Source organism: Gavialis gangeticus, unplaced genomic scaffold (assembly GCF_001723915.1).
Source record: "Gavialis gangeticus isolate Ggan-Ray unplaced genomic scaffold, GavGan_comp1, whole genome shotgun sequence".
Classification (NCBI taxonomy): domain Eukaryota; kingdom Metazoa; phylum Chordata; order Crocodylia; family Gavialidae; genus Gavialis; species Gavialis gangeticus.
Window position 1 is genome coordinate 1,892,533 of NW_017729012.1, and position 11,677 is coordinate 1,904,209.

The following is an 11,677-nucleotide window of genomic DNA, read 5'->3' on the forward strand; positions in this document are numbered from 1 at the left end:
GGGGGGGGTTGTTTTGCTTTTTTAAAGGCCTGTGATTCCCTTGAACTGATGTGGTGGGGACTTCTTTGGAAGAGGTTATGCCCTATTCATTAACTCTGAGAGGAGACCATTTCACACTTTTTGCTGCTGTTTCTATTTCTAGCTGGCTTCCTGCAGATAGCTTTCTGCAAGACCGCCTTGCTGTAGCAAAACTATATTGATTTACACAGCAAAGTCTCTTTGTGCCAGGCAAGGCTGGGGAAAGTAATCTTTTCATCAGAAGATTGTTGTTACCTCCTCCCCCACCCCACACTTTTTTTTTATCTCTCTAGCTAAAAACTGAGCTCTTTGGTTTCCATGACGTTGCACATACAAACTCCCAAATTTACTTGAAAAATAGAGGATGTAAATCAACAGAGCTCCAAAAAAACTAGCCAAGTTGCATTGATTTACATTAATTGAAGACTTGGCCCTTCCTTTATAATGGGTTACATTACTATAAAATGCAGAAGTGGCCAGCTGCCTAATTTAGTTTTTATTCAGGCAAAAAGCCCTATCTTCTGGGAATTTATCTATGTTTCTGTTCTGTGCGGTTTTGTCATTCTCGTGATTAGAGTCAAGGTAACATAGACCTGGTTTTCTATTATCGTCCTCTGCACATGAGATATGTAGTAGCAGCTTATGCTAATGGATGATACTGGTAATTCAGTGATATACAGCACAGGCAATTCAACACTGCATTCAGCTAGGGCTGCACCTGGGGCCTTGGTCTAGATCCTTAGCCAGTGCAAATCAGCATCGCAGCACCAAAGTTCAAGGTTCTACGTTGGTTTTATTTCAGCAAGAGATCTGGACTTGAGAACAAATCTGAGAGAAGAGAGTCAGAGGGAGACAAAAATAATGATAGAGCACAGTTGATAATAAGCCTATTCCTTTCCCTTTTCAAGATGTGCCATGGGGATTTTTAATTTCCGTGCACACAGGGACAGAAGGGACTTTCGTTTTCTGTCTTATCCAAAGGATAAGCTTCAGCCTTGATGCAGGAAAAGGATTAGAGCTTGCAATAAATAAGCAATTCTATAAGCCAGCAAGGGCATTGAGCAGAAGGTATGATCATTCCAGGCCTAATTCACTCACGTAAGTCATGGGGACCAGTGATGAAGTCGCTGGAGTTACACCAGTGGGGGGAAAAAAGGTGCATGTAAAAGCAGAATCAGATTCTCTGCCTGAAATCTAAGCCCATGCACATTTACAGTGTGATTGCCATCAATCAACTGTGTTAGCACAAAGCCTTCATAGTTGCCAAACGCTTTGTGCAAAATATAACAATACAATGTTTTAGCTGAGAAAGACCAGATCCTCATCTTCTGTAAAGTAGCATAGCTCTGTGTCAGTCTCAGGGTTTTAACATACGGCACGTTTGCAGCAGGGTACTTGCGTGGTCTTTGTACTCTCATATAATTATACCAGAATCTGAAGCAGACAGACATGCAGCTATACCAGGGTAGCTATTCTTAGTAGATATGCTGTAGGCTTTAACAACACATTGTTGGTATGTGTGGGGGAGCAAGTAATAGACTGCTTGCCATGAGCAAACAGCGATCCCAGGGAAAACTGTGGATACAAGGCATGTACACTGGTATGACTGACACTGGTGCTTTTTATTCCCCAGTTTGAGTGAGTGACACTGGTATAGGGATGTACATTGTATGTCTGCCCCTTGGAAAGATAGTCTGCATTAATGTAAATGTATTGTATGGTCCGGCCCTCATCTGCACTGATTTGCTTCAGCTAAGGACCTGACCCGAACAGTTTAATGCAAAAAAGAAAATAGAAGCACAGAATAACCATTTGTAGGGCCATATCCAAAAACCCTCACTTAAGCTTGGTGGCCTTTCCCCTCTACAAAGAACTACAGGTACATGTGCTACTTTTCAGTCCTACTTCATGTCCTGTTTGGAGGATCCGTGTGACACGCTGGTCTTGTTCCACCCCTCTGCACAAATATCACTCGTGAACCCTATTTATGCAGCCCATGCTTAGCCAAGGAAAAGCAAACGGTACAAAATTGAAATCAGCAGGTCAGATCCTAGACATTGACCTCAGCTAATAATGTTTGATGTAAACTGGAGATCAGAGGTCTCTTTAGCCTTGGCTGGTGGATGCTATACAGGAAGTCTTACATTCCTGATGCTTTTCTGAAAGGGGCAAAGGGGTCAAGAGTGTATTTTCATTGTGGCAGAAGAGATCTGGAAATCTGAGAATTGATTCAGGGATGCCATCTCTGACAACAGTCTACCTTGATACCACTCCGTAATGTTTTACATAAACATATGGAGCATGATCGCTTTGAAGTAGGGTTTGATTTGTCTTTCTCGATGTCTCTAATGCATTAATTCAAATGCTGTACTAGTAGAAAAGCATTCGTATATAATGCTGCATGACGTTGCTCTAATTAATCCCTTTCTTCAGAAAGCGAACGCTTTCCTGCTCATTTGTATTCATTGTTTTGAGGTTTAACTTGAAAAATGTATATTATACAACAGACTGAAATACATGGGGAATAAAATAAAAGAACGCAATGGGATAATAAGCATCATAGCACTGTTGTGACATCTCATGCTGTTAACATCAGAGTTGCCAAGATGCCACGGCTATGCCAAACAAGAAGACAAGCTTGTACCACTGAGTTATATTTTATAAAGTGTGGCATAGCCTGCACTCTCCATTTAAGAGCGAATAAAAGGTAACCCTCCTTTATGGATAAAAGCCTATTTGAGCTGGGACAGTACTTGTGATAAGCCCACTGCCATGTCTGTCCTTTGCTGGGCTTACTGTATTATCATTATCCTGCAGTAAAAACCGTGAACTCCCTTCCATACACAAGCAACTTTGCAAGTGCCATCGGTTTTTTATGGGGCCACACAAAGCAAGACAGTTGAAGTCAGGCATTTGTTAAAGCTGTACGCATTAAATTCAATCAACAGCAAAATTCCTGCTGAATTCAATTGGTGCTAAAGGAAGTCAAAATAATGACACTTAAACTTTCTACCATCCTCTGATGCATTGCCATCTCTTGGGGCGTGGCCTGGCATCTTCCTGTTACTTGTGATCTTTTAGGATGTATAACGGCTTAACGGCATTGAAATCTTTGGGAGTTTTGCTCGGGTAATACCTGCAGATTGTGTCCCTTTGAATTTCTACCCCACTGAATCTTTCTCCGTTGATATAAAAATGAAGGGAAAATTTGCTATTCTATGATTCGCCTTTTGAAATGCATTGCAAAGGGTCAATTCAGTGTTAACACCAGTCTAAGGCAAAGGAATGAGTCATCATATGAGTCAAGATACCTTATTAGTGCCTACTTTTTCACTCGCTATTCAAAAGTGGCCTTTGCAGGTTGACGGGAGTCTGCCCATGTATAGATTTTCCCCCTCTCTTAATGAGCTCTTGATTCTTTTCCCCCCATTTCCTCATTTCTTATACTTCCATTCCATTGAATTAGGATTCCCAAAGGAGCTTAAGGAAGTAGGTCTCCAAATCCCACTAGATTTCAGTGGGACCTGCCCTCCTGACTCAGAGCACGTCCAGACAAGCACACGTGTGTTTCCCTGGGGACAAATAGCAGCGGCACATAGTTGCACCACTGCTACTGGTCCTGGGGAAAGCTCATACACGTGCACTCTGGCACTCGGCAAGTTGCTCTGAGTGGGGTAAGGAAAACTGGGGCCAGCACCCAGGCTGGCCTCAGCAGCCTTACCTGGGGTCCTGGGGGCTTCCCAGGGCTCCAGAGAAAGTGATGCAGGTGCGCGGAACCTGGCCTGCAGGTGGAGCACGGCTTCAGCCAGCCTGTCTTTGGTTTTGGGCAGCACGTGCTACTCCACTTTTTTCCATCGCTGTTTTTTTTGATACTGGGATCTCCTGATGTCAAGAAAAACCCACCCTGCTGTAAACTAGGAGCGTGGGGAAAGCCTACGTACTCATGCTCATCTGGATGCGCCCTCTGTTTCCATTTGAAAATCCAAGTACTAGCTCTTTTTTCTCTTTCTCTTTCCCCACATGCCTTCTCAGCTTTCTCCTTAACCCCTCTTTGCTTATGCAGAGGTACCTGTCCTGGAAAAGGTATGAAACCTTTAGGTATCTCTTATTAATTCTAAAAGTAGAGGAAGGAGAGAGGCTTTTACATTTACCATCAACTTGGGGGGGGGAAAAACTACAGAAATGCATGGAGATGAGTGGGGAGAGAGTGTTTGAAGCCAACACAGCAAGAGAGACTAATATGGTTTGGAGACATTGGGGGGAAAAATGCTATTTATTAAAAATATTTTAAAGCTAATAAACAGTCCTCTGAACTCCTTTAATCTCCTGTCCTTTTAGTTCATCTTTCATCTTTTCAGTACATCTCTTGACATACTCTGAAGCATTTTCTGAACAGAAAAGCTTCTGCGTAATTCAAACACAAGATCCCAATTGGGGGAAAAAATGTTATTTCTCCTCTACAGATGTCAGGTGCAGTTTAACTATAGACTTGATATACAGGGCAAGTCAGGCAGCAGTATGTTCTAGCAGGAAATCAAGCTTCTCTCATTTCAGGTATTAAAGATATGAACTACAGAGAGGTTGGGGGAAAGCTGTGGTTAAAGAGAGGCCTTTTTTCCTGCTTTGTATTTTATTTCTGCTGTCTGTAAGGTTCAACTGGTTTAGGCATCTCCACACAATTTCTGGTTTGCCAATTAAGTATATTAACTCAATGGTAGGGCTGAGTCATAACAGAGGTCTGAGTCATAACATTTAGCTCCACGTTTTAATTCTCTCAAAGACTGGGCTGCTGAGTTCCAGGTTTCTTATCCAGACCCATCTCCAGACAAAATGCCTTCGGTTCAACCTGACATAGAAAGCTAGAAATCTGGATGATGTGATGACAAGTATATACCCAGGCAGAGTGCTGGACTGAGACCAAGAATTTCTTTTCCTGACTCTGCCTTTGGCCTGTTGCATGATGTTGGGTGAATCACTTCATTCTCTGTACCTCAATTTCCCCAGCTATAAAATGTGGGGCATGGATTGCCTAATGACATCCACAATGTAAGAGTTACTCATTTATTTCATAGATTAAATATAACTAAAACCAGATTCTAATAATTTAGCCACAGGAACACAGTAGATTCTACTGACAAATTGAGGGGCTTCTACTTGCAGAATATGATGTTGTTCTCACTTTTGGTATAAATCGGTAGCTCACTGGAGTAACTTTAGTGAATGCCACTTAAGTACCCAAGTGTGATCCTATTCCAGGGGCAGGCAACTATTTCGGGTGGAGGGCCTCTTAATGAGTTTTTAACTAGGGTACAGATCCTCAGCTGATATGAATCAGGGTAGCACTACTAAAGCCAAAGGAGGTCTGATTTAGGTGAGGATTTGGCAATCCATATTCTATGGGTCTTTAGTAAGCTGGAGAAAAAAGCAACTGAGAAATGTTGACTAGTTACGGCAACTATTTTGCAAACTTTGAGTCTGAATAGGACTTCAGTGCCTTGAAAAAAAATGTAGTCCCATCCTGAAAGAAGTACAGGTACTGCAAAGCAACACCTAGTGATCATCTACAACTATATCAGCCAGGCCACCTGGAGACCTTTAGCTGTATGGAGCTAAGTGATACTTTTATTTACACTTATTTTTAGTTAAGTGGTCTGATCACTTGAGAGAGAACTGGGCCAAGGCACAGAGAGCGAAATGCGTCCTCCTGCAAAAGAGATGTAAAACCTTTAGGGTTCCCACGGTTTGTATGAACTCTTATTCCAAAGTAGTTTGATCCCCTTTGATGCAGTGCATTTTAAAAGTGGATTAAAATGATTAGAAATATGGTACTCTTTTTCTAGAATAAAAGCATTCATGTAGGCAGTTAATGTGAGAGAACTATTTTGTGCCTTAATTAATTTCAAGTAGTCTGACAGAAGTCTGTAGTCTTCCAGATCCTACTTGAAATTCTCAGGCACACCCCTATCTGAACTAACTTCCTTTGGTAGACAAGTGCTTACCTGAACATCAGACTTGAAGCCTCAGACAGCAATAGTTGATTTCCTGGTGGATTTTCCTGGGTTTTATGCCTAAAACAACAAAATCCATGTTAACAATAAGCTCAAAGTGTAGGCCAGTAAGGTACAAATTTTAACAGGAGATGAACCACTGGAACAAAAGTCCAGGGAAGTAGTAGCTTCCCCATCTCTTGAAGCCTTCAAAAGTATATTAAGTATATTAACCCCATAGTTGAGCTTTTTATGTAAAAATAGTGGTCTGAGTCACAGGATTCACCTAGCTCTCTGTCTAGAAGGCATGCTTGATTCAAACACAAATTATTGGGCTTGCTAAAAGAATAAACAGGTATGACCCATGTTATGCAGGAAACTGAACTAATCCTTTGTCCTCGCCATCTCTAAAAACTATTTAATCTAACTTTATGTATGTCCTTTAAGTGTGGACACCATTGGGACTTTAGCTTATGTAGTTCTTTGAAGCCTACATTTGGAAAATGGTAAATATAATTCATAGTTATCTGTCAGAGGAAAGCTTCTGGTAATCCACGATGTAAACATCTTGCAGTAAACTCATTCCCGTGTTGCCTTCACTAGGATTATGCAATCCTATATTTAGTGCCTTCAGGAGCGGTGGCCATGATGGCTCTTGCCATGTAGGTGTGCCTATAAAAACTATTAAAATTCAAATGACTCTGCTAAATAAGCAGCCCTGTCAGACAGATTATTTATTACTATTTATGATGACAGATTTATCTTTCTTATTTCTCCAACACATTTCTCCAGAGGAAATTAGATACAGTACTTAGTTTAAGCTGTGCCAAGGAGAAAATGTTTCTATAAATACTTAACAACTTGTCTGGAGAGATTACAAATATTGGTCCGTCCTTCACAATGTCACGTTGGTCATTGAAGCTGGGTTGAAATGTCGGTCATTTATTTTTCTCATGGAAAAAGGTAACTCAGTGGTTTAAATGGAGGGGAAAAGAATAAGCAAAATGTACATATAAATCATTCTTATAACCAAAATGTAATTGTTCAAACAGAAACATTTGGGAACAAATTGTCAGCCAACTTTTAAGAAAAACTTGTTATTTCCATGCTCAGTTTGCAGTGCCAAATCGACTGTACCAGCCAAAGTGTCTGTGCAGCCAATTAACTTGTGAAGGCAACCATTTGCGCACAGAAATCAGGCAGCTGGTCACCTGACTATATCATTTCAGTTTGCCAGGGCAGGATTTTTGGCATTTAAAATTGGGGTATGCTTGCTTTCATCGGGTACACCAGGTGGCATGTTCAAGAAAGATGCAAACGTTTGGAGGCCAGGGCAGGCAATTTAGTCCTCAATATTAAATGTATAGTGATTGATATGACTTTGGCTATGTGAGAGACCCATAAGTGGGAGCCATTTGTTCTCTAGAATATTTAACAGACGGGGGTTGTTAGTCAGTTAGAGCCCAATTCAAGCCTGAGAAACGTGCCGGCATGAAGCCTAAGAACTTTTAAAGTCTATTTATGGTTCCTCTTGAAGGCTTAACGGGACTTACCTGGTGCATTGACTTTGTGCTGACCCCCTGCCCGAGGTCACTTTCCCCTTCATGCATATGGAATTCCACTTTCCTCTTCATAGTTTATTAGTAACTCCTCAAGTGTTGTTATAAGTTGCATGTCTCCATAGACAGACAAGGTTCTTTGGGTAAATCTCATCTCTTTTATTAGACCAACTCAGATAGTAGGAAAAATTCTTCTTTGCAAGCTTTTGGGTACAAATGGCCTTTGTCAGGCTGAGGAAGCATCCACACTTGGTGTGTGTATGGAACAACCAGTAAAGAAGCCAGAGGCTGGTGTGCGTGCAAGAAAGCCAGTCTCCATAGACTCACTTATAGACTGGTTACTGCCTAGCACTCTTGGAGGTTAATATCCTTCTGTTGATTTCCACTCATGCTGGGTAGGATGCCTCGGGTCATAATTCAGCCCACCTCTATTGGAGTCAATGAGAAAAATCCTGACCCCACTGAAAGCAGTGAGGAATTTAACACTGTGGCCAGTATTTTACCCATGGTACTATGCTGTTGAGACTTATGCTGCTCCTTGCAGCTGTGTTTTGCCATTTTAATAGCCATCACTTTGGAAATATACACAGTTCTTCCCCTAAACTGAATTTCAGCAAAGGTTCATGAAGCCGGTGAGTCTGCAGATTGGACTGGGAATCTTATGAGCATCAGCACTCTCAGGATAGGTCCTATGCTTCCTACTCAAAACCAAATCCAAAATACTATAAGCAACAAATTTCTCTTAATACATCAATACCTTTCCAGCCAGGACTTAGCAACATAAAGGTATGTGGCCATGATAAAAATTTCTATTACATTCTGTGGAAGTTTTCCATAAGGAATGGCATATGGCATAGTGTGAAATACTTCATCAAGTGACAAGGAAGTTGTTTAAGTTTCTACTTTTCCTAGTTATAAAACCAGCTCTAGTTGGCAGCAAGTCTGAGGAACTGAAACAGGTGGTAAAGTAATAAAAGCCCTCCTACAAGGAAGCTGCCCACACTGGGAGAAATATCTGAAAATTGCATCCTGATTTGTTTGGAATAATTTAAGGGAATTCGTAATGGGCAAATCAAATGGGGATAAAACCCACACTTTCCTAAACAAGCACAAGAAATGCATATGTCCCTCAATATTCATATATATTCAATTGACTCTCCAGTTCCTGAACTGATAGAATTTCACGCACAAAAATGACCCACGAGTCCAAACAACTTATTTAAAAACACTTCTGCAAACTCGAAAATGATTCCTGATTCCTAGGCAATGTCCATTTCTGCCTGTTGAAATAGCAAGTTCTGTTACACATGTTCACATTACAGTAACAGAGGCAGTACTGTCCCTGGGTAGGGTATTAGATGGGGAGTCCAGTAATATTTGTTATAGAATAATAGAAAAATAGGTTTGGAAGGGACCCCAGGAGTTCACATGTAGTCCAACCCCCTGCTCAAAGCAGGACCAGCCCCAGTTAGATCATCCCAGCCAAAGCTTGGTCAAGCTAGGCCTTAAAAACCTCCAGTGATGGAGATTCCACCCCCTCTCTGTGTAACTTGTTCCAGTGCTTTCCTGCCCTCCTAGTGAGAGAGTTTTTCCTAAAATTTAACTTAAACTTCCCTTGCTGCAATTTGAGCCCATTGCTCCTTGTTCTGTCACCTGCCACCACTGAGAGCAGTCCAGCTCCGTCCTCTTTGTAACCACCTTTCAGGTACTTGAAGGATCCATTGGTGACCTGCAAGCTATTGGATGCCTGTCTCTGCATCTATGTCCCTGTACATAAAAAAGTGTAATGACAGTGTGGTCTCTTTTGTGAAACATGTTGGGATCTACAGAAAGCAAGAGCTAAGAATTACTCTTATGATAGAAGGGGGCAGCTGCATGGGGAAAGTAGCAGCTTGAATAAGGACTGGGAACTCAAGGGCAGACAACGGACATCATTTCAGTCAAAGATGCCCTCACGTTCAGTTTACAGGATAAAGAGACTTTTTAAAGGAGCTTCAGTGTGTCTTCCCACAACCGTAGCTGCAAGCGTGTTTGCTGTGTGACTCTGGTGCACAGATTCCATTGCTTGTGGATGTGGGTCCATTCGTATCATACATCATAACTGCATCTGCAGTTCTTTGCCCCCATAAAATTGCATGCACGTTTATGCTACGGGTACAGCACACGATGACCTGTTTAAACCAACAAACCTCAGAGAGTGAAACTGTCCTCTGCAGGGGCAGCACAATCTGAGTGGGCCGCATGAGCTATATTTTAAAGATTTTGCATCTGCATGTCTTTCACAGATCCACTGGTGAGTTTGGGCCTGTAGCAAGGAGCCAGGGACTCCTGCTACAATGAGAGGGCAGGCTGGGCAGGAGGGCAGCTGCATGGAGAAAGTAGCAGCCTGAATAAGGACTGGGAACTCAAGGGCAGCTTTTTAACGGACTTAAAAAGCTGAAAGGCCAGCATCTGCAGGCAGTGACTCGCCAAATGCAGGTGATAGGGAAAGGGCCAGATAAAGGTATGGTGGAGAGAATGGAGAAGGGGGGGAGCAGGAGCGGCATCTGATGAGTGAAACGGTCTCTGGAGGAGATGCTGGGAGAAAGCATAGCCACTCCAGGAGGGAGAGACTGAATCCCAGGGAACCAAGGCAAGAGCCCTCTCCCCCGGGAGCAGTGTGGTGTGAGAACCAGGTGGTGAGCCGCCCGATGGAAAAGACAATTACTCAGAGGGGAGGACTTGGCTGGCTTGAACTAGCCACTCAGTGTTAGTGCCTTCTCCGAGCAGGTAGCTCATCCTAAAGGGAGAGTATGCCATTTCAGAAGACTGTTAAATAACCCGGAGAGGGTCTTGTTTAGTTAAGGCATCAGCCTGCCTTTCAGTTCTGTGTTTAAACTGGTGGACCATGGTGGACTGATAGGGGAGTTAGGAGGTCCCAGAGGCCTGAGAGGCTTAATCCTGCTGGGAGCAGGGAACAAGCCGCAGTGTTGCCCAAACAGGGCAGGAAAAAGGGCCAGTGAGATTAGTGAGCTACAGGGAGTGCAGCAGGGGCTGGAGCCCCTCTGAAACCAGGTCTGCTACCATCGGGTCTAGGTGGAGAGGCCTAGCTAGAGGAAAGAGGTGGACACTAATCGGGCTGAAGCCCCAACAAGGGCACAGGGGCGAAAGGGAGCCTAGCACCAGACTGGGGCTGAGATCCCAAGAAGACGACTTGTTGTTTAACACCTGCGAGGCATGGGCATGGCTGAAGGGGAGGTTGGAGGCCATGTTGGGCTACATCTACCTGTAGCCATCTACAGGTGCCTAGATGGAGACGACAGACATACTTTAAGACTCCTAGGGCTAGGGCCAACTGGAAAATAGAGGTCAAAGGGTGATTTAAATGAGCCCTGGAGTCCTGGATCATCTCTCAACAGCTAATTACTCCCAAGACTCATAAAAGGCACAGCAGGCGAAGGAGAGAGGCAGACCCAGGAGCTGGTTAAGCAGGAAAAATCAGGGTGCTAGTAAGCATCGTGGCCTTGCCCTGCTACAGGGCCATTATGCAGAAACTTAAACCAAAGTAAAGAGAAGGACTGCACTTACTTATGGGCACGTGTTTGTTGCTGCTCTTGCTTACAGGCTTTTGAAATCTCAAGGTCCGATGTTGCTTTTTACCGACTTCCAGTAAACGCACTGACAGCTGGCAGCTCGCGCAGCTGGTCAAATGTCTCATGTAGACGCACAAACCCATACAATGCTTGCAGTGTTGACTGTATCATTAGCTGTAGCCGGCTTCAAAATAAATCCTATAACTCTGGCTAAACAAATACATTAGAGCTTCTCGTAGCAGAAACTAAGCCCTGCTCTGCCTAGAATCCTGTTCCCTTTGTAGCCCTTCTGACATGTCAGTTTATTTTTAGCCATAATTAAAATTTTAACATACCATGTCATAGAACCCATTTTAGTAACTAATGTGCCAGCACTATTTTATTAAATAGACTATAAAAACTTTTTAATTTTTAGTATTTGGAGTGTTCAAGGAGAAAGCAACCCTAACACTGACGCTTGATGACAGTTAGTCAATGAAGGAAGAAAAAAAAACAGCGGTGGTTCTGTCTATCTCCCAGCTCTCTCCCTAGCAGTAAATTA

At 42.9% G+C, this 11,677-nt stretch overlaps 1 long non-coding RNA gene across 1 annotated transcript in view; it reads right to left on the minus strand.

Annotated features, from left to right (window-relative positions):
* Positions 1 to 7,750, minus strand: part of LOC109293208 — a 13,963-nt gene extending 6,213 nt beyond the window's left edge. Inside the window, exons 1-2 of the long non-coding RNA XR_002096265.1 lie at positions 7,559 to 7,750; positions 6,018 to 6,086 (exon numbers count right to left, since the gene is read on the minus strand). This is a non-coding gene — a long non-coding RNA (uncharacterized LOC109293208). The remainder of the gene's footprint in view (positions 1 to 6,017; positions 6,087 to 7,558) is intronic.
* Positions 7,751 to 11,677: the final 3,927 nt, after the last annotated feature.